Here is a 21,375-nt window from a genome sequence, read left to right on the forward strand (position 1 = left end):
ACCCCGGTTCCTAATCGACATACTGTAAGATTGGTAATAGAGAAATTTAGGGAGATTGGATTGATAAAGGAATATGAGCGAAGAAGTACTCGATGAAGAAAAACTGCAAGACACATCAGCTGCTATGCAACCTAGTCTCATGCGAAAGTTGGCCCAAAAGATAAACATCGGTGTTGCATCTGCACAAAAGGCAGTTTGTAAGCAGCTCAGTCCCATTCCGTATAAAGTGAAAGTGATTTAAAAGTTATTGGCCACAGACTGTGGAAAGTGAATTCAATACTGTGAGTGGTTTCAACAGTTTCTAGTGGACAATTCTGACGATAGTTTGGACTATGTTTTCTATACCGATGAGGCATGGTTCCATTTATCAGGATATGTGCACGCACAGAACTCACGTTTGTGGTCTGCCAATAACCCACATGCCGTACATGAAATTCCTCTACATGACCGGAAGATTGAGGTGTGGATTGCAATATCCAGGAGAAGAATAGTCTGCCCAATTTTCTTTGCAGAAACAATAAATTCAGCTCGTTATTGTGAAATCATTCAACAGTTTATGGGAGAGGTAACCGAGGACAAAATTAATAATGCTTGGATTCAACACACATACAGCCAGGCAGTCCATGAAGTTACTGCAAGAGGTTTTTGGAGATCAAATCATTTCTAAGGGCGTCTGGCCACCTCGTTCTCCAGATTTAAGCCCACAGGATTTTTACTTCTGGGGTTATGCAAAAAGTAATGTTTATCGAGGAAAGCCCCACATCCTCCAGGAACTTTATACTGCTATTCGTGACTTCACCAAGAACATCCCACACGAACAACTTGTGAATCTTCAAGAACAAGAAGAAATGCGTGCAGATATGTCTGAATGTTCATGGGAACCATTTCCAACAACTACTGTAAGGTAAGTCGATGTTACGTATTGTTGTACTAGTGCATGACAGGTGTATAGTTACTTTTTGAATGCACTCTTTTATTTTGCATTGACAAAAACCACGAAAAAACATCACAGGAAAAGTAAAAGGAACTTAAAATAACTGTATTATATTATTTTGCATCAACATATTAATTAATGTATAGAGTTAAAGAAATGAGATATTTATGAGTAAAATAGTGAGATCAGGGCATAGACTTTTTTTCAAAAAAAATAAAATAATAATACCATGGTCTCGCGAAGGTTGAGAACCAATGCCTTTGACAGTGTTCGCCACTGCTTGGAACTAATATTATTCTTAAGTCATGAATGCAATTAGAGAAGGATATAATTTGTGGTTTCATGCTCTCTGATAATAAAATGACTGTGCTATTTCAACACAAGGTCAACGTGAAATTGGTTTGCTTTGGAACAATCTACCTGGTGCACATTTTCTTCTTCTGAGCTTGTAGATTACTACCAACAGTTCCCCCTTGTCTTGGCTTAATATCCCCAAGGACTTATGAGGGGATCTTGTTGGTGTGGCATCAGTATCCTGCACTAGTTCACAGTTAACGCTGTTTTCTGTCTTGTTTAACACAGAACCACTTTTGCTTTGAGTTTTTGTTCTAAATTCACTTTTATGCACAGATAGGCTAATCAGGACTGGATCTACAGTTTAAAGTTGGATCGGAACCACTATGTGCCTCCACTGGATATTGAACTTGGGACGTATTGATTATAAGACGACTGCTATGACATCAGAGAGACTTGAACCGGTTTGGCTAAACCTTTGCAGCAAATTCTGAATTACACATTTGACTGCCACTTTCTGTAAACTTTTCGGTGACAGGTCATGCACACTGTACATAAACAGCGATTTATCCACACCCTCTAAAATTATTTACAAAGGCCTAATTTATGATCATTATGGCTCTAAATTTACTATTAAACCACTTTTAAATTCAGTCCTGCACCCCCAAATGGAAAATTCTGGATACAAAAATCATCATGTCTAAGCAATAATCTCTTAGCAACTGGAAAAAGTTATAGGATAGTTAATAACCCTTTGGTATGATTACACAATTGCATAATATGATTGGCATCTTCATACAAATAAATTAGTCTGTTTTAAATTCAACATTTTAAATGCAGCATTATTCAGTTAGGTGGAGGTGTAAACTGGCAGCCTTGCCACAAGCAAAAAAGAAAATTAACAAAATGAAAATTAAGTGAATTCTCTTTTTGTTGTTCTCATTTATTCAGTTTAGGAACTACTTTTTTAAATTTCTTGGAATGTAGGATGGGAAAGAATTACTCCAATTCACTCTTCTGGCTCTACAGCCCTTGGTGGGTCTTGGCCTCCTCTTTTTTTCATCTAGGATGCTCCCTCATGTTCTTTTTATTACTATGTAACCTGTGCCAATTTGCCCAGTTCTTCTTACTGGTCCACTGTACACAGTGGCGCAGGAACGGGGGGTACAGGGGTACATTGTACCCCCTCAAATTTTTGAAGGGGGGTACTGTACCCCCCTAAGTCCGAAAATCCCGTTGTACCCCCCTTAGATAGTTTGACAGACGCAAGGTGCTACTGTTAAAGGAACATATTTTCAATTCGCTCAATAAAAAAGGTTTAGGTATATTGTTTATAACTTACAAGCATTATCTAATTCATCTTACTTAGCTACCACAGAAATTCAAACCATTGTAAACTTATTCTACTACACTGTGCTTGCTACTATGTAGTTAGTTCATTGACCTGTGTTCTTGGAAACCTCTTTAAGGAGATGAAAATTGTGTAAATTTCTGTGAAACAGTTTACTCAGAAAATCATGCTCCAGATGAATGCTCCTTTGCGTAAGGTGGGGGGGGTTACACTTTTCTAAAGAAATGGTCGCGTTGATTCAAATATAATATATAAATCTTCATCAGAAGAGTATATGACTGACCTTTTCTTTTGAATTTTTCAAATGGAATTTTCCGAAACGAAATACTTACACAAATGAGACGAGACATTGGGGGTACAATGTATTCCTGTACTTCATAACTTTGTAAGAGGGAAAACTATACTTAAACCTATATATTAAGAGATTTTTGAATATAGAGATGATACTGAGACAAGAAAAGTCTGTGTTTCTTCTCAAATTTCGAAACGAGACAAATAAATCTCTGCAAAATCAAAGCGAGGCCATACTTGATGTCTGAGATGATCTCGTTCGAAACTCTGGTATCATATTTGAAGAAATTGGTAAAAATAAATTTAAATTACTGTGTGTCTTATCAGACATACCAAGCATTTAAATTTATTGACTTATTTTTTTTCAAAATGTCCTGTATTTTGTTTACTGTAATTGCAAAGTTAATGCATTAGTAATAATTGCGAGCCTGTGCTGCCCGGTTTAATGTATTTATAATATAATTCCAAATTTCGACGGTTAACAGCATCGAAACAAGATATAAAGCAGAAAAACGTTATTAAGAAAAGTTTTGCTTTAATGACATATAAGTTGTGAAACTTTGAGTGGTGACACAATGTACGTGTTGCTTATACTAAACATTTCGTGGGTCAGGATGAGATATCTCGCCTTGTAATTGAAGGATCCAACATGCACTGAGCTTTGGATTCCACTTTAAACTGCAGATTCAGTCCCAATTAGCCCATGAAGTGGATATAAAGTACATAGAATAAGTTTTAACAACTTATGAGTGGACACCGAAACACAAACAAGAACGAGAAGTACCTCAGCACACCGGAGGACCTCCCCGATGGCGCAGTGGTAGCGTCGTCGCCTTGTAATCAAGGGGTTCCGGGTTCGATACCCGGTGGAGGCACGTGGCACAGTGGTTCGGATCCCGATTATCCTAACTGTGCATAAAATGGACTTAATACACCAACTTAAACAAACTCAAACTCACCACACAGGAGACGAGATGAGGCTGTGACAATTCTCCTCTCGTCTCATCTCGATGTCATTCCTAGGTCAAATGAAAGGTTCCCCTTTCCTAGACATTAGAACAGGGTGCAATTTGTGATTTTATCAGAGGACGACAACTTACTTTTACCTAAGTATTAGATATAGTACTTAGAATTGGACATTAATCGCTTAAAACCTAATTTTGATATCGAATGCAACACAAATACAACGCCATTTGAAGTTAAACCCTAAAGTCAAACTGGAAGAAAATTACATTAGTCAAATGAATGCATGGGATAAATGAGACTCGCTGCAGGTCCTATAGTTGGCTTTCAAGGCCACTGTGTTATCTTCATTCAATTTCTTGCAAATTTTTCTGCATGAAGCAATGCACTGGGGCTATAAGGAAAGTAAAAGTATGTTTAAAACTTCTAAATTATTTTTCTAATTTGAACCGGGGACCTCTGGCATCATAGAACGATATGTTAATCACTCCGCCACGAGGGCTGGCGAGGTGGGACTGTGTTTTGGATTTTCTTTGTAGATACGAAAATATTTAACTGTGACGCGCACATGCTTTACCTTTTCACGAAAACGAGGAATTGACAAGTCACCTTAAAACGTGCATGTATATGCATTTAATACTACTAAATACGAAAAGAAACCTTGGCCGGCTCTTCAAATTATCCACCGAAGATTGAAAAGAGAAATAAAACAACTTTCGAGCGTTTGGCTTTTCCTTGCTTGCTCTGAGATCTGAAGGATTTCGGTTTTGTATACATAATGATAGTATTTTCAGTGCTTGAAGAACGTCGTTAGGCACACATAATTATGTTACAAATAACTAACTAACTAACTCTCTAGCCTTCTTAAACCCGAAGGTTCATGGCTGCAGCAACACAGGCCTTCCATCTTTCCCCATCTTGAGCAAGATCTATATACTCTTTTCCATCCCTACCGATTTCCCTTAGGTCCATCTGAACGTTGTCCCTCCATCTTCGTCTTGGCCTTCCTACAGGTCTCTTACCATCAGGTTTCCCAACAAGAATCCTGTAAACTCCTCTTTCCTCTCCCATTCATGCCACATGGCCTGCCCACCTAAGTCTTCTTGATTTAATTATTCTAATAATATCTGGACATGAATACAAATTATGTAGTTTTAAATTATGTAACCTTCTCCACTCATCTGTGTCCTCATCCCTTTTAGGTCCAAATATTTTCCTAAGGATCTTATTTTCAAATACTCTCAATTTATGTTCCTCTTTTAATGTAAGGGACCAAGTTTCACATCCATATAATACTACAGGCAAAATTACTGTTTTGTATATTTTAACTTTTAGTTTCTTAGATATTAAACGAGAAGACAAAAGTTTATGAAGAGAGAAGTAACATGCATTTCCTGAATTAAGCCTACTTTTTATTTCCTCATTAATATAATTTTCATTTGTTAATATTACTCCTAAGTATTTGAATTTGGAAACTGGTTCAAACGAGTTGTTATCAATAATTAGATTTTGATTATTACCTAACACTTGGTTTCGGCCTGTAAGCATATATTTAGTTTTCTCTTTGTTAACTTCCAAACCTATCTCTTTAGCAGTTTTGAAAAATATCTTAGTATTATTCTTAATTGTATTCACATCATCCCCCAGTAAGTCTACATCATCTGCATATGCTAACAACTGAGTCACACCATTTAATTTTAGTCCGTCTTTAGTGTCTTTTACCTTCCTTACAGCATATTCTAAGGCAAAATTAAAGAGCAATGGAGATAATGCATCTCCTTGTTTTAACCCATCATGAATTGTAAATTTGTCAGACATATTAATACCCGCACGAATTTTACTTTCTGTTTCACTGGTGCATATTTTTATCATACTAACAAATAAATACTTTGTCAAATGTTTTACAAACATTCCAAACTTAGACCTCTTACGAGTTGATCGGGAACCATCTCAACTCAATATTTTTTTTTAAAAAATACAACACCCTATAGATGTCTGAGGAAATACCGAATACATGGCTTCTAAAAGGCATTGGATGTGGTACACATCTGCCATAAATTATTTAAATATATTTTTATGCTTAGCTATGGGACTTTAAAATTAAAATGAACTGAACTGATGTGGACTCTATAAGTATGATATATTCAATAATATGGTTTCTATATCCAGTTGGTGAGAGACGATTATTCCTGGTTGGGATGGTTAAAGATAGAGGAGAGGGGGGAATCCTCCTCAGCTCCTTTAATCTCACACTGCATTAAAAATCAATAGCTGTATCTTTGTTCGCAATTTTCACATTTCGAACTCCTGATATTCCGTTTCGTTAAATTCAAAACGAGCCCATGAACAAGGACCAGAGATTTATATTTTTCAGGATTGTTATCCGGTTAAAATCTGTTTTTGAAATGACAATAAATACTAAGGAAAACAAAGAAATAAAAATTATTTATGCCAATTTTTAATTTAAAAAAAACAAACAGGAAATTCGTGTGCTGTTCTAAAATGGAATATTTCCGATGCCTTCACATTATACCTATAGGTACTACCTTTGTAGTAGTATATATATATATGCGCGCGCGTGTGTGTACGTATATATATATATATATATATATATATATATATATATATATATATATATATATATATATATATATATATATATATATATATGGGAGGCTGAATTTTGTACCCCCCCAAATGAAAAACGTTCCTGCGCCACTGACTGTACAGGAGTGTATATTTAGATTTATCTATCTTCCATAACGTTGCCATCCTATTTCTTGTAGGGCAACGAGATCATATCCAAATTTCAGTACTTCATTTGCTATTTCTCTCATTTTGCCTGGTCTCAACATAGTTCTGATATTCCACGTTCCAACCACAAGTTCCTTAGTCCGTTTCAGTTGCTGAGGTCATCTGTTTGATCCATCGATACATGGCTGTGTGTTTGGCGTCGTAACAATGGTTGTTTTACAGGTATGGTTGTCAGCCATACACCCAACCCCAAACTGGAGGACCAGGATTTTTCCATATGGGGTTTACTCCCCTCGGGAGGCTGATTTCACTACACCTAAGAGCTGCCACTGTCCCTCAGTTTTCTGTCAAGGTATCCTTTCCTTAGCCTTTGGGGATTCTCTCTCCCTGCAAGGCAGCAGGGGCTGAGCTTATTTAGGGGCAGCTCATCTTTGCCACATCACAGGATTTTCTTCGGAGCATTGCAGTATTTAATGAGATGCAGACACCACTCCACATCTTGCTGCCTCTTCCAATCCTGCTGCTGCTTGTCCACAACTGTTGCCATCATAGCTAATAGCCTTTCCTCTATTCTCAATTGTGGGGACTCTCCTGGTGGCATGCAGCCTCTGGGAAGGTTGCCCAGCCCAGGAATTCCTCCAATTAACTAGTTTTTTAATGTCGGTAGAAGGGACCTAAGAATAAACACTGGAGTTAACCTTTGAAAAACTGCAATTACAATTAATAACTCTGAAAACATCATTATATACATATCAAGGTACATCGATTTTGATTACAAATAAATTACTATATTGCAGTTAAATATTTATGCAACACAATACTTTATATGTAACATTGATTACGCATTATATAAATGTAGCAATTCACTATGGAGTATCACACATATGTTTACAGGTAGAAATAAAATAAATACTAATCCTGATTAAATAAAACAGTGACATATTGCAAAACAGAATATTTTCAACTTCTACCTGTTTTTTACGAAGGGAAACAACATTGATTTCTTTAGTGTCAATATTATGAATTTTTTCCTTCTGTACTTCACACAGCACCAAAGAATTGATGCTTTTGGGTCATCGTAGTTTGAAAATACTTCTCGAGGGGATCCAAAGCATTAACTACTTTCAGCCTCCTCGCAAGAAAACAGCGTCAAAAGCAAGCGCACTTTATGCAGTTCTAAAGTTGTCCTACCTATGCACCATGGGTACTAATCAGAACATGTAATATCTATAGCATATCATTGTAAAGCAAGTTACTATTTATAGTTTGGATTTCTTCTTGAAATAGTCGAAGTGTGTTCCAGTTTTTCTTTTCTCCGTTCTCAACTCTAGCTCAACTACACCCACCCACCACAATTCACTGCTATGTACTGAACAAAGATGATAAAGTCGTTTTCTCACTCCTTTCTTTTCTCTCTTTTGAATGCAAGTGAGAGAAAGCATTCCATACTGATGAAATACTGACCTACTTATTTACACTACATCAATAAATTGCCATCCTAAAAGTAATACTGGTATTTCATCTTTTAAAAAATTATCTGGTCACCATTTTGATAGCTTAGTCATCACACATTCTTTAATTATGATAGTTTTCATAATTGTACAAAATTATGTAAGGCAACAAAATACAAAATTATGTAAGGCAATAAAACAATTCTTTAAACAATAGTGTGTAGCAGATATTGAAAAGAAAAACACATTGTCATTACTTAAAGACTTTCTTTGGTATTTTACTGATTAAAAAAATATATAATTAAACTCTTTTGAAATGGAAATCTGCCACTGCCTTCACAAGAGAGCACTTCAGACTGGCAATACAGGGGTGTGTCTTCTTGCAAGCATGTCTTAAAGTACAGACCGCTTGTAATCTAGAGGGTTGAGGTATGGACCGACTGCCAGATGGCCCATCTAAGGGTGATTGAAATCAGGCACATTAGTCTCAAGCCACTGCAAGGTTGTTTGTGGCTTATGGGCTGGTGCAGAATCCTGATGAAAGCTCCACTCCTGACCATGAAAAAGAGTGTTGCTGAGATCCTTGACCATTATGACCATGGCTGTCTCCTGGTACACTCAGGCTGAAGTTTTTAACCCTTTCTTGCAGAAATGGAGCTCGGTGATGCTGTCATAACTCTCTCTCAACACATCATGATTGAAGCAGGACCCCTCTGGACCCTTCCTTCCCACTACCTTCTCTTGAACTTGTGGCATACACCCAGTGGCGCAACCACAGGGGGCAACCTTGGTTGGAAATGAGTTCAAGGGGGCAAACATTGACGGCAAAGTGTACCTGCAGGGGGCAATTACCGCCCAGAGCTTCAAATTTTATGCAAATAAAAATACTTTTCATAAAATTTTCTTGCTCGCTTCGCTAGCAATGCCTGCTTTTCTTAGTCTTATCAAGTTCAGAACCATAGCTAGGGGACTGCGAATCCCGGCTTGGACATGGATGTTTGCGAGTATCCATTAATCATTTTCATCATGCCATCACTTATCCCCATCTTCACAAATTAGGCAAAACTGGCACAAGAAGTGAAGTAAAGTAAAGCAAATCAATAATAATAATTTTAATAATAATAATGTTATAATAACATTATTATTATTATTATTGGTACATTTATCCTGGTACTTGCCCCCCCCCCCCTTCCCCCCAGACAACAATTTGTGGTGGCGCCTCTACATACACCCTGTCATTTTGCAATTTGAAAGCCACCTCGGCAGTAAAACATTTTTCCATTGGTGAATATAATTCTTCTGTACCCATTTATTGTACCATTCTATCACTTATTTATCTCAACTAGCAATCACTGATGTGTTGAAGAAAGTAAATACTCAAGAAAATACTTTCTTCACTGGTAGGAAATTGAAAAAAAAAAAGAATCATTTCTCTTGAGAAGTGAGGATTAGAGTATTCCCATACTTCTTCCTCTATTCTTGTACATAATCATTATATACCATGCCTTTCCGTAATTTACTGTGTACTTGAAAAAATAAATAATGAAATAGAGTAAATGCACGGACACACTAAACTATAAACACACAACTGACTGATTGTCCCACATTGTTGATGTGCCAATTTCAGAGCAGAATTTCACGCCTGTTGTATGCAAAGTTCCTGCATGCAAAATTTTTTGACCTTAAATGAAATGAATGATTCAAACTAGAAATGTGAAGAAATAAGGACCTAAATGTTCTCGCAGAGAGAGTCCTCAAATAATTTATGAAATTTCCATTATACAAATAATATTTTGTTACAACATGAAATCTTGTTGAAAGTTATATATTGGACCCCTTATAGAGGGCTCAAGCGAGAACTGCCATCCTCTACAGAAACGTAGCAGACTACTAAAGTAGTCTTATAAATAAGAAGCTGTCCTAATTATGAAATTTCTGGACATGCCACTGGTCACTTGAGTTAATTTTTTTTTGGCGGAATGAGACACCTAAGTTATATTGCATCCAGAATTTTTCACCGGGGGAGGGGCAAGAGTCAATTTGGATGAATCACTGACATATGGTATACATGTGAAAGTGATTTAAGAGAATGCATGTGATTATCGACAATCTTGTGATATTTATGCAGTTCAGGTGAGTAACAGACCAAATAAAATTTAGAAGAGAAACAAAGATGCATTTAATTACCATTTTTTCATTGCTGGGTTGGTCGATATGCATCTTCCCATCTAGCATTGTCACTGAATGAAGTTCATCTGTTGTTTACAAGTTGGTTGTTGTTACAGTACAACTTGAATGCCTTATTATTCTTAATTTCCAATTAGATGACTTCAGTTGCTTGATCCTCCAGTTCCATTATTATTATTATTATTATTATTATTTTTAAATCTGCCGCCTCGAAAATGCTCAGTTTAGGAAGGATGAGAGGTATGACCTGTGGTATGACCACTGGATGTTGAAAGGTAACAACTGCTACCTTAGCCTTTGACTGTGTACAAAATTACTTATACTTTGTTCCGGGTATCTCTGGAGCAAGTCAAACAAGTCTGCGCAAGAAGTGACGTGAGACTGCTCGACCAATGAACATGTGACAGGGAACGGGATTACGTGGAGGGGGGAGCGACTGCAGTTACTAGCCTTCACAGCAGTGTGTACTGCTTCCAGGTCCGTAGCTAGAGGGATGGCAACTGCCCCCCCTGAGAGCATGCTTTGCCCCCCTGTGAAAAATACAGAACACATTCCTACCTGGAATTTTCACTAATCTTTAAAATTATATCCTGTATTACTCTAGCAACACGAAGGTGTGTCGGATTCTGTATAATGTCGTATCAGGATTGGGGGGATTCCCTTCCAGATTCAGATTTCGGAAAATGATTTCGCAATTTTCAGTATCTAGAACAGTTGTGACACTTTGAGTAGTCTTGTATTAAAAGTGTCTAATGTATTTGGATGTTTTTTTTTTCTCGAATGTGTTGCTATGAAGTTTGAACTGCATAATTTCATAATTTTTTGTTTCCCAAGTCTATCTTTTGGTAATAGCGAGAGAGAGGGAGTGGATATTTGATTTTTGTTACTTAGCATTGCTTTTCTGCCACATCCAGCTAATCGTGGAGATGAGTGATGACGTGAAATTGATGAAGAGACCACAAGGGGGCAGGGGCATTGTTGTCCCCCCCCAATCTTGGAGGGAAGTCCAATCTAGGGGGGCAAACATTGAAGTAAAGAAACATGACTAGCAGAGTCTAAGAATAACAGGACAAATGGATACTCAAGATGGAATAAGTTTTCAAGTGTTTCTTGCATTTTTTCTTCCAGATGGCTAAGGGCACTTACAGGGGGCACAGAGTGGCAATTGCCCCCCCCCCCCGATTTCAAATTTTATACAAATAAAAGTACATTTCGTAAAATAATATCTACTATTCTTATAGTCCGTAGCGCAGAGCCGCCGCTAGGGGTCAGCGGGAGTCAACCCTGGGCCAAAACCATCTAAATGAAAAAAAAAAAATGTTAAAGAGATTCCCATGGCACCCAGTGAAATTATTTGCGCCCAATTAAATCAATATTGTTTTCAGTTTGCAAATATTTGAATCTAAAGATTTTCCTGCTTGCTTCGATCCCAATATGATTATTTCCTGCAATACATTATAAATTACCTGAGAGAGAAGTAAGGCCAGATATATATACTTCAGATTGTTGTCGCACATTTGAGATACAATTTGGCGGATGAATTGATCATGTAATGTATTTAAATAATATATATATATTAAAGAATCTTTGACTACGTACACAATTTAGAGTTAACATGTTGCATATATTTTCTTATTTTATGTCGCTCCATGTTGCATATGTGTAAAAAATATGTTGTACATGAAAGTTATACGTGTCATATGTGCAAAAAGAATAATGTTCGTCATGCATATTCTGTCTTTCAAAAATACAGTTTGTGTGCTTGTTTTCCATTATTAGTTAATATTTCAAATTATTTGTTCAAGCACAAATGCTATAGCATTGACTTGTACCCCCTTTTGCATGATTTACGACAATAATAATGTCCTTTTAATGCTACTATTGTTACTACCACTACCACCACTATATTACTATTATTATAATTGGCATGTTTGTCCTGGTACTTGACCCCTCTCCATATAAAGATTTGTGGTTTCGCCTCTGCTCACAAAGAACATTCATGCCCAGGCTCTAACCTGGAACCCCTGGCTTCGTAGTGTGTTATGTAACCATCCCACCATGGAGGTCGGCTAGCGGAAGATGTAGGACAGCTTACTGGCTCAAATTATTATTAAACACGATGAAAATGTGATAGTGTTTCACATTTATTATTTCGGTTAGAAAGCGATAAAATTTGTAGTGTGAGACGGGTTACACTAAGCATCTTATGAAATATAAATGTGAATTTCAAATCTTATGAATCATTTCTCTATGCAAACGCATTAAATATGATAAGCAACATAGGTGCGTGTCATGATATCCATTTTATAAAGGGAAAGTTAAGTTTTAACCCTGACTGTTTGCATGATATCGTTTCCATAGCATGTTATATATATTGCTCTCAAGAATTTTAAACGGCAGTAAAAATAAATTACATTTGCAACTGCGAAGCTTACAATGCGATTGCATACATTAAGGTCTTAAGATGCCATATTTTGATTGCTTGTAACATCGAAAGAAGAATTAGACGAGTAAATAGTCATTGATAAAAGTTGCCTTCCTTGATGTCCTGTACACACTGTGAAAATTTTCGATGTTATCAGGCGGCACCCTATGAATATAGGTTCAAGAAAATGACTATTTATTTTCTTATATTTATAATATTATATTGTGTCTGTAGCAGACGTTGTCTGTTAAAGTACCTCATGCACAACCTAATTTTTTGACAAATAATTATGTCAACTCTTCTGCTATGGAGTGGATTCTCCTAATTTTGTTCATACATCTTAAGCCATTCTGTGACTGGCAGAAATCAGTATCAGCATAAAAAACCCTGATATTTTGGGTTTGTACACTTCTGCTCAAAAAGTGGTGGCGATAAGTGGCCCAGAGACCTCGCTTTTTCGGAAATGGGGTAAGGCGAAGGAGGCCCCTTAGATCATTTGGTTTGTACCATAGTCATTAAGGAAGGTATTTTTTCATAACGTAAAGAGGATACAACATTTCCCTCTATAAAACTTGATATGAAATATGAATGATGACACTGTAATCCAAGAAGTCATTGATCAATCAAAGGATTCTTATTTGTTTGTCGGGTGTCAAACACATGTACGAGTATTTCAATGACAAAATATTTTGCAAAATGGTTAACGTAACCAGTAGTCAAACATTGTCTGTAGTGATGCAAGTCTCTCCCCTTTGAAGCAAATAGGAGCCATGTTTTAGCAAGTCGGCCTAAAAAAATTATACAAATTTTTACACAATTCATCAAAGTGTAGATAACATGTAACCATTATTATTTAATTAATTCGATTTTTCTTGCATAACAACATAATGGTGGTGTTGGATTCTCATTAGATTCCTTTGTGTGTAAAAATATTGCATACTGGAAATGAGAGTACATTATGAAGCACAATGTATAAAGGACTTCCTTAATCAGTTCTGCAGAGAAGCCCAAAATTACATATTAATCGTCTATTAACATTATTTATTGACATGTAAATATAAAGTAGATAAAATCCCAATTAGCCTATATATGTTAAACTTCATCTTTGTATTCTTTGTTAGTCCGAAAGGTCAATATCGAAATATTGTTATTTGATGTTGCTCGAACTTTTTTTGTTCGTTGGATTTTCAAGATACCATCCCTTTCCTGTTACCATAGAATAGCTAGAACCTAACCTAACTAGTCTATGCTGTTACTTATCACTTTTGGAGGAGGGGGCAAGCGCCCCTCTGTACCCTGCTATATCTGCCAATGCAACACAATATATTAAAAATTTACCCCTCTAGGATTGACTTTGCCCCCCCCAGTAAGAAATCCTGGCTACGGGCCTGACTGCTTCGCTCAGGCCACAGATTCTCCCTCTTCACTACAGCTATGCGCGACTTTGCTCCAGAGATATGACTAAAAGTGGTAAACGTTGTAAGTGCTAAAAGCGACAGTTTTGGTAAATCGCATCGTTCCACTATTCTATGGATCCACACATCAGCCCGTAAGAACATTCACACTAGTGACCAATTTACACGGCCTTTGAACTACTTAGAGGGCTACCAGCTACTTTTCACGTTTACCACATCATAAAACATGGCCGAGTCTGCTGCCACGCACGTGTCAGCAGTAAGAATAAGCGTCAAATTTGCTGCTGCCACGTAATTCGTCTGTTAAGAGGATGTTACAAATCTTAAGAACAGATTAAGACGAGAGAAATGCAAGTTTATGATTAGTGGGAATGAATGTACAGGCAATTTAGAATCTTTTTCTTTAGAAAGCATTTAGCTACCACACCCCTGCTACTATGTTAATGAAGTGTGTTACTGGCAGGGGGGGCCACTCCGCGACTTGCACGTTATTGGCTAGAGCTTGTGACGTCACCAAGCGGACACGAGCGGAAGAAAGCTATGCGTAGAATGTAGCAGAAAGCCCATGAAACGCTGTGTTTTCATGCATCTTTTGATATTATACACCAAAGCTGTTAATTTAATTTGACAACAAGAGATCAAATACGCGATAGAAGAATACACTTATTCCGAAACAATGCATAGTTTATTTTTCATACATTATATGAGTGATATCTTGTCCCTGTAGGCTATATTCCACTGCCAGCTTTTCTTTCCAGCTAACCTATTGCATTTATTTTAAATGTCTAATTATAAGGAAAGTTCTTGTCCGGGCATATTCTGATATGAATTTTTACTGAATGTCCTGGAATTTCCCTTTAATATTTTTACGCTACTTTTCAGATTCTCCAGTTGATCGCCACGGTGAGGATAAATTTGTTTTTGTTATTTAGCGTCTTCTTCCACTTTTGGCTAATCGCGACGAACAGGATGAGTGATGATTAGTTTAAATTGATGAAGGGACACTCGCAACAGGCACGTATCCAAGGGGGAGCTTAGGCGGCTCGAGCCACCCCGAAAGTTTGCGGTTTACAATAGTTAAAATGAGGTTTTTTGGTTTCTTGTGGTGTGAAATAAAATAACGTGACGATAATTTAAGGAGAGAAATAATTATCGAGTCAAGCACGTATGCAAGGTGGGAATCAGGGGGCTCCAGCACCCCATTCAGGAAATTACGCTACATAAAATTAGGTTCATGGTTTCTTAAATAATGTGATGATAATTTCAGATAAATAATTTTCTAGCCAAGACACAGAATGTTCTATAACCCTGTTATTGTTAATAGCGCGCACCCAAGGTGGGATCAGGGGGCTGGAGCCCCCCTTAATTTTTTCAGTTTACACTACATAAAATTAGTTTTTTTTTTATTTGATTTATTTCATTTTACTTCGCGTTTTGTTTCTCTTAGCTAATTTACGAAGATGGGAATGAGTGATGAAATTATGAAAATGATAAATTGACATTCACACACAACCATGGCCGAGCGGGATTCGAACCCGGGACCCTTGGGGTCGCAGCGCGATGTACTAACCACTCAGCCACAGGGTCCGGGAAAATTAGGTTTTTGTTTTCTTGAATAGTGTGCCGATAATATATAAGGAGAGAAATACTTACCAAGGCAACACGGAGAATGTTCTATAACCCTGTTGTTGATAATATTGCATTAAAACTTTTCTTGCGCTTTCGGTGTTGTCGCAACACTATGCAAAGACTTGTCAGCATTTGGAAGCTGCAAACGTAGCGCCACACGTAGGACGATTTATTGTAATTTTTTAATCTCTGGAAAGCGCGAGAGGGAACGTTCTTGAATAAGAGAAGGAGTCGAACTACTGGCAACATTAACGAATCGTTTTATCTGTGGAACGTTCTAGAATATAATGAGGTTAAAATACGCGGCTTCAATTTCCAGGTTGATCTGTACAACAGAATCGCTTAATGAGTATTCAAAGATAAGTGTGATAGTTCATACAGTCGATTAGTGATCAGTCAGTGTCTATTGGTGGCTTTATAAGATCTAGTGATTCGAAAATGAAAAGGACTAAATACCGTAAAGTAACGAAGTCTACTACTAGTTCCAGTTCGGGTCCAAAGCAGAAGGCATTAACGACAGCGGAATTTCCGGAGCCTCAGTGTAGTGCTAGTTCGGGTCGAGGGGCGAAGAGATCGAAGGTCTCTCTCTAAAGTGAATATTTAAGCAGTAACGGGTATTGGAGCGGTTAATAAAAAAAGAAATAAGCTGCACAGATCAACTGAAAATCAAAGTTTTGAGTGATGAGTTAGTTGTGCCCGGACCAAATTTTCCCAGAATTTTAGAAGAGGAGGGTTATGCATACTATTTTCGGTGGTCAGTCCTCATTTTGCCATCTTTTCCTCTCTTTGACGTTCATGTTTTTAAGGAATACTTTGTCAAATTGGGTTATGACCTCACCAACCCTCCCCTGGGCACGTCACTGGAGATAAATGAATAAGCATTTAATCATATTGGGAGAAGAAACACTAGATGTGTTGGGATCGGAAGGGTTTTCATTGTGAATTAATTGTTTCGAACTGTATTCGAGAAGACTTACTTTGTTTCGTGCCAATATATGACAAGACTGCGGAAGTTGTGACAGAAATTGTGAACACTTGCGAGTGCTTAGGCCTCAATATGAATAATTTGGTGGGTTTCGGCTTTTATAAGAACTGTAAACATGGGAGGACAAGACACAGTAGTGGTGTTGAGGCTCGAATCAGAGAGAAATATTCGAGAAATTTCTGCGTCCAGTTCGCAGCCAACAGTTTGAGTCTCGCGTTGTCGAGTGGATTGTCCATACCGTGCGTGTGTAACAGCTTCGTAAAAACACTCGAAGACGCCATAGATGTTTTGATGTCTGATGATAAGAAATGGACAAACACACATACTGAGATGGTTCCGGCACACAATGTTAATGCATGGAAACAGAGGAGTTGAGTGGTAAAAAATGTTCCGATTTCACGTTCTGAATAATTTGGCAGCCTTGAACAGTGGCGACGATTTTGGGGATAGTTGCTCCCCATTCTTTTGCCTTCACACTATGACCTCTTTATGCTAACCCTTGTATACCAAGGGAAGAGAAAGTAAACTTTTCTTGCACCCTCACTCCCCTTTTGAACCCAATTGCCACCACTGGCCTTACACATACAGTTGTGAGGTTCTATCTATACACCTTAAAAATATGGTGTTCAGCCCCCCACGAATACGTGGATACGTGCCTGACTCGCAGAGAACACCTATGCCTATGCTGGGACTTGAACCGGGAACTTCGGAAGCGAAATCGAAAGTCGACCACTTAACGCCCTCGGCTACCGAGCCGGCGAATGAATTAGATGATGGTTATTGTATAAATGGTGTCTTTTCGGGAAACATTCAAATAGCAATATTTCTTTCAGGTAATATATCCTAGGAACTTCATTCTTGCGGGCTTACTAGGTTCTGGCATGTTGGCCAACAATCTGTGTAGTACTCTGTACTGTTTGTGATCCACATGGATTTGTGATCATCCATTTCATCTACTCACCATTCATTTTCATCTTTGCGATTAGCCAAGGGGTAAATTATACTTGAAATAAAACAAAAGCAATACAAATACAAAACAAAAATAATGGAACGATTATGCTGTTACGTTTTCCTGTATTTTAGGCACGTCGCATTTATCAGCCAACAGTCGGAGATTGCTTTTCGGTCGAATGATACTTCTAATAATCGGAGGTAAATGCAAGCTGAGAATTATAATTTGATCTCTTATCCACCTGAGTTGAGGATCTAATTTTTTGGATTTTATTTGTAACAATATTTACTACTGCGAGGAATTAAAAAAAAACTTACGGCTAATTTCGCCACTGGCTTCCTATTCTATAATAGTTACATTTGTTGTAAGGACATAATACATTAATTTACTTTGTATAAATATTACATTATCCATCGCTTTTCCTAATTAAATCTCATACCATATCCAACACACACATAAAATGTGTTTTACTAATAATACAGGTAGGTTTGGTTTGAGTTGGTTTTTTAAGTCTACTTTATGCACAGTAAGGCTAATTGGGACTGGACCCACAGTTTAAAGTGGGATCCGAACCACTTTGTGCCTCCACCGGGTATCGAACCCGGGACCCCTTGATTTCAAGGCGATGACGCTACCACTGCGCCATCGGGGAGGACGTGTTCCTTGCATTTTTCTTCCAGACGGCCAAGGGTACTTGCAAGGGGCACAAAGGGGCAATTGCACCCTTCGATTTAAAATTTTATACAAATAAAAATACATTTCGTAAAATTATCTTGCTTGCTTCGCTCGCATTATCTCCTATTCTTATAGTCCAAGTTCAGAGCCATAGCTATATGGGAAGGCGGGAGTCGGCCCTGGGAGCCCCCGTAAAATTATTTGCGCCCTATTAAAACAATTTCTTTCTATGAAACTTAATATCAAATATTAATGATGACACTGTAATCCAAGAAGTCATTGGTCAATCAAGGGATTCCTATTTTTGTCAGGTGTCGAAACATGTATTTCAACTATAATATAATACAATTCACACAATATTTTGCAAAATGGTTAACGTAACCAGTAGGCAAACATTGTATGTAGTGATACAAGAGTCTCCCCTTTGAAGGAAATAGAGTCCGTGGTGGACTAAGGGACCCATGTTTTAATGTTTTAGCAAGGTCAAAAAAAGTATTACAATTTTTTCCACAATTCATCAAAGTGCAGATCCTAACCATTATTATGTAATTAATCCGATTTTGCTTGTACAACACAACACAATGGTGTTGTTGGATTCTCGATAGATTCCTTTGTGCGTAAAAAATCTTGCGTACTGGAAACTAGAGGGAATCATTATGAAGCATGATTTATAAAGGGCTCCCTTAATCAGTTCTGCAGAGAGGCCCAAAGCTGTTGTTAGTCATCAATTAACATTATCGACCTGTAAATATCAAGTAGGGTGAAGGCACATAATGGTTCGGATCCCACTTTAAACTGTAGGTCCAGTCCAAATTTATTTATTTATTTATTAAGTGTGCATAAAGTGGACCTTAAACACCAAATCAATCAATTACAATATCAAGTAGGTACAGTCTCTATTAGCCTATTTATGTTAAACTTTATATTCTTTGGCAACCTGGAAAGGTCATTATCGAAATATTGCTATTTGATGTTGCTCGAAGTTTTTTTTTTTTTTTTTTTTTTTTTTTGTTCGTTGCAGTTTCAAGATACCATCCCTTTTCTGTTACTTATAGCTTTTGGGGGAGGGGGGCAAGTGCCTCTGTGTACTCTACCATAACATGTGCCAATGCGACACAATATATTAAAATATTGCCCCCTCTAGGATTGACTTCGCCCCCCCCCCACAAAAAATTCCTGGCTACGGGCCTGATAGAATAGCTTCTTTGGTCATTATTTACATGGCAGCTCTTCTCATTGATTGACGAGAAGATTGAAAGGATGTGCAGGGGAGAAACGGCTGTCCTGTAAGTCGTACATTATATTTTCAGCACAATTTCTCAACAAACGCACATAAAGTAAAGTAATAGTGCAATTGTTAATTAGTGTTCGCTACCTACGAGATGTTCAAAGTATTATTGTCGCGGACGATGTTTCAACTTCAAAGCTAATAAATCTTATCTTGCATTCAATATTCAATGAAGCAATACTTAGAAACTGAGTTCCGATTGTGTAAAGGTTTTTGAAAGTTGCATACGTGATGATACGGAAGGCGAGTGTGGAAGAAAAGGCCAGAGGCGCAACCACGAATTTTTGTCTGGAGGGAGAAAGTACCAGGATAAACGTACCAATAATAATAATAGTAATAATAATAACATTAATAATGTCATTATTATTACTAGTGGTAGTAGTGGTAGTATCAAAGACGTTATTATCCTCATAAATTACGCAAAAGGGAGGTAGATGTATGTGCTAAAGCATTTATTTGGAACAAACGATTTGAAATATTTTTTCAACACCAGAAATTTTACATTAGCTAATAATTGAAAACAAGCACACAAACTGTATTTTTGAATGTCAGAAAATGAATGATAAATGCGTGCCGAAGATATTTTTTTGGTACATATAACATGTATAACTTTCATATGTTTTACACATAAGCAACATGGAGCGACATAAAATAAGAAAATACATATGCAAGATGCTAACACTAAATTATGTACGTATTCAAAGTTTTTCATTACACATATACAAGACATATTATTTAAATACATCACATTAAAAAAAAAAAACAATTATATTGCGAGCGAAGCGAGAAAGTAAATTTTTTGATCCAATTTTTGCAATTTAAAACAATATTGATTTAATAAGGAACAAATAATAGCACATGGCGCCAAGGCATTCTCTCTTTCACATTTTTTAAAAATTAGATTATTTGGCGCCGATGACCGACTCCCGACGCCCCCTAGCTACGTCTCTGAACTTGACGAGACTGAGAAAAGCTGGCACTGCAAGCAAAGCGAGTAAGAAAATTTTAGGAAATGTATTTTTATTTGTATAAAATTTGAAATAGAAGGGGACAATTTCTCCTCTGTGCCCCCTGCAGGTGCCTTTGGCCATCAATGTTTGCCCCCCCCCCCCTAGAATTGACTTCCGTCGAAGGTTGGGGGACAATGCCCCTGCCCTCCCCTGTGGTTGCACCACTGAGTAAGTCCGAAATTTGGAGGAACAAATTGAATCAATCCTGCTGCAGCAACTTTTTGGGAAGCGATGATCACTTTATTCCAGGCGATTTTCTTCTATTATTATTGCACGTGGCAGGAGCACAAACATGTTGATTTGTTCTCATTCTACCGGCATTCAAGAAAAAGTGTGTATAAGTAAATAATCGACCCATTTATCTCAAGCTTCCGTATACGATAACGAAGTAAATTCCATTCTGTCCGCTTAATGACGTCATAGCGCGCACAGAATCATGGGAGAAAATCTCGGAACCTCGGGAATGGCATACCTTATAAAGGTACCTTGTGTTACTGGATTTAATAATGGTCATGTTTGGTTCTCATGACCTTGCGTAGACACTGTTATCCGCTAAAGTGGAAATCCCTGAGATTCTGATAAAGAAAATATAATTATTTTAATTAAAAGTTTTACAAATTAATTTCCTACGTATTGCATTAAATTATTATGAGAGATATTCATAGAAAAAAATACATTCTCTATTCTCTTCATTCCACTCTGGTAATGGTTAATTCGCAGTCTTTGGTTGCTATGGCAACAAGTGCGAACAAGTGTGTGGGAACATTCGAT

Source organism: Lepisma saccharinum, chromosome 7 (assembly GCF_977018435.1).
Source record: "Lepisma saccharinum chromosome 7, izLepSacc3.1, whole genome shotgun sequence".
Lineage (NCBI taxonomy): Eukaryota > Metazoa > Arthropoda > Insecta > Zygentoma > Lepismatidae > Lepisma > Lepisma saccharinum.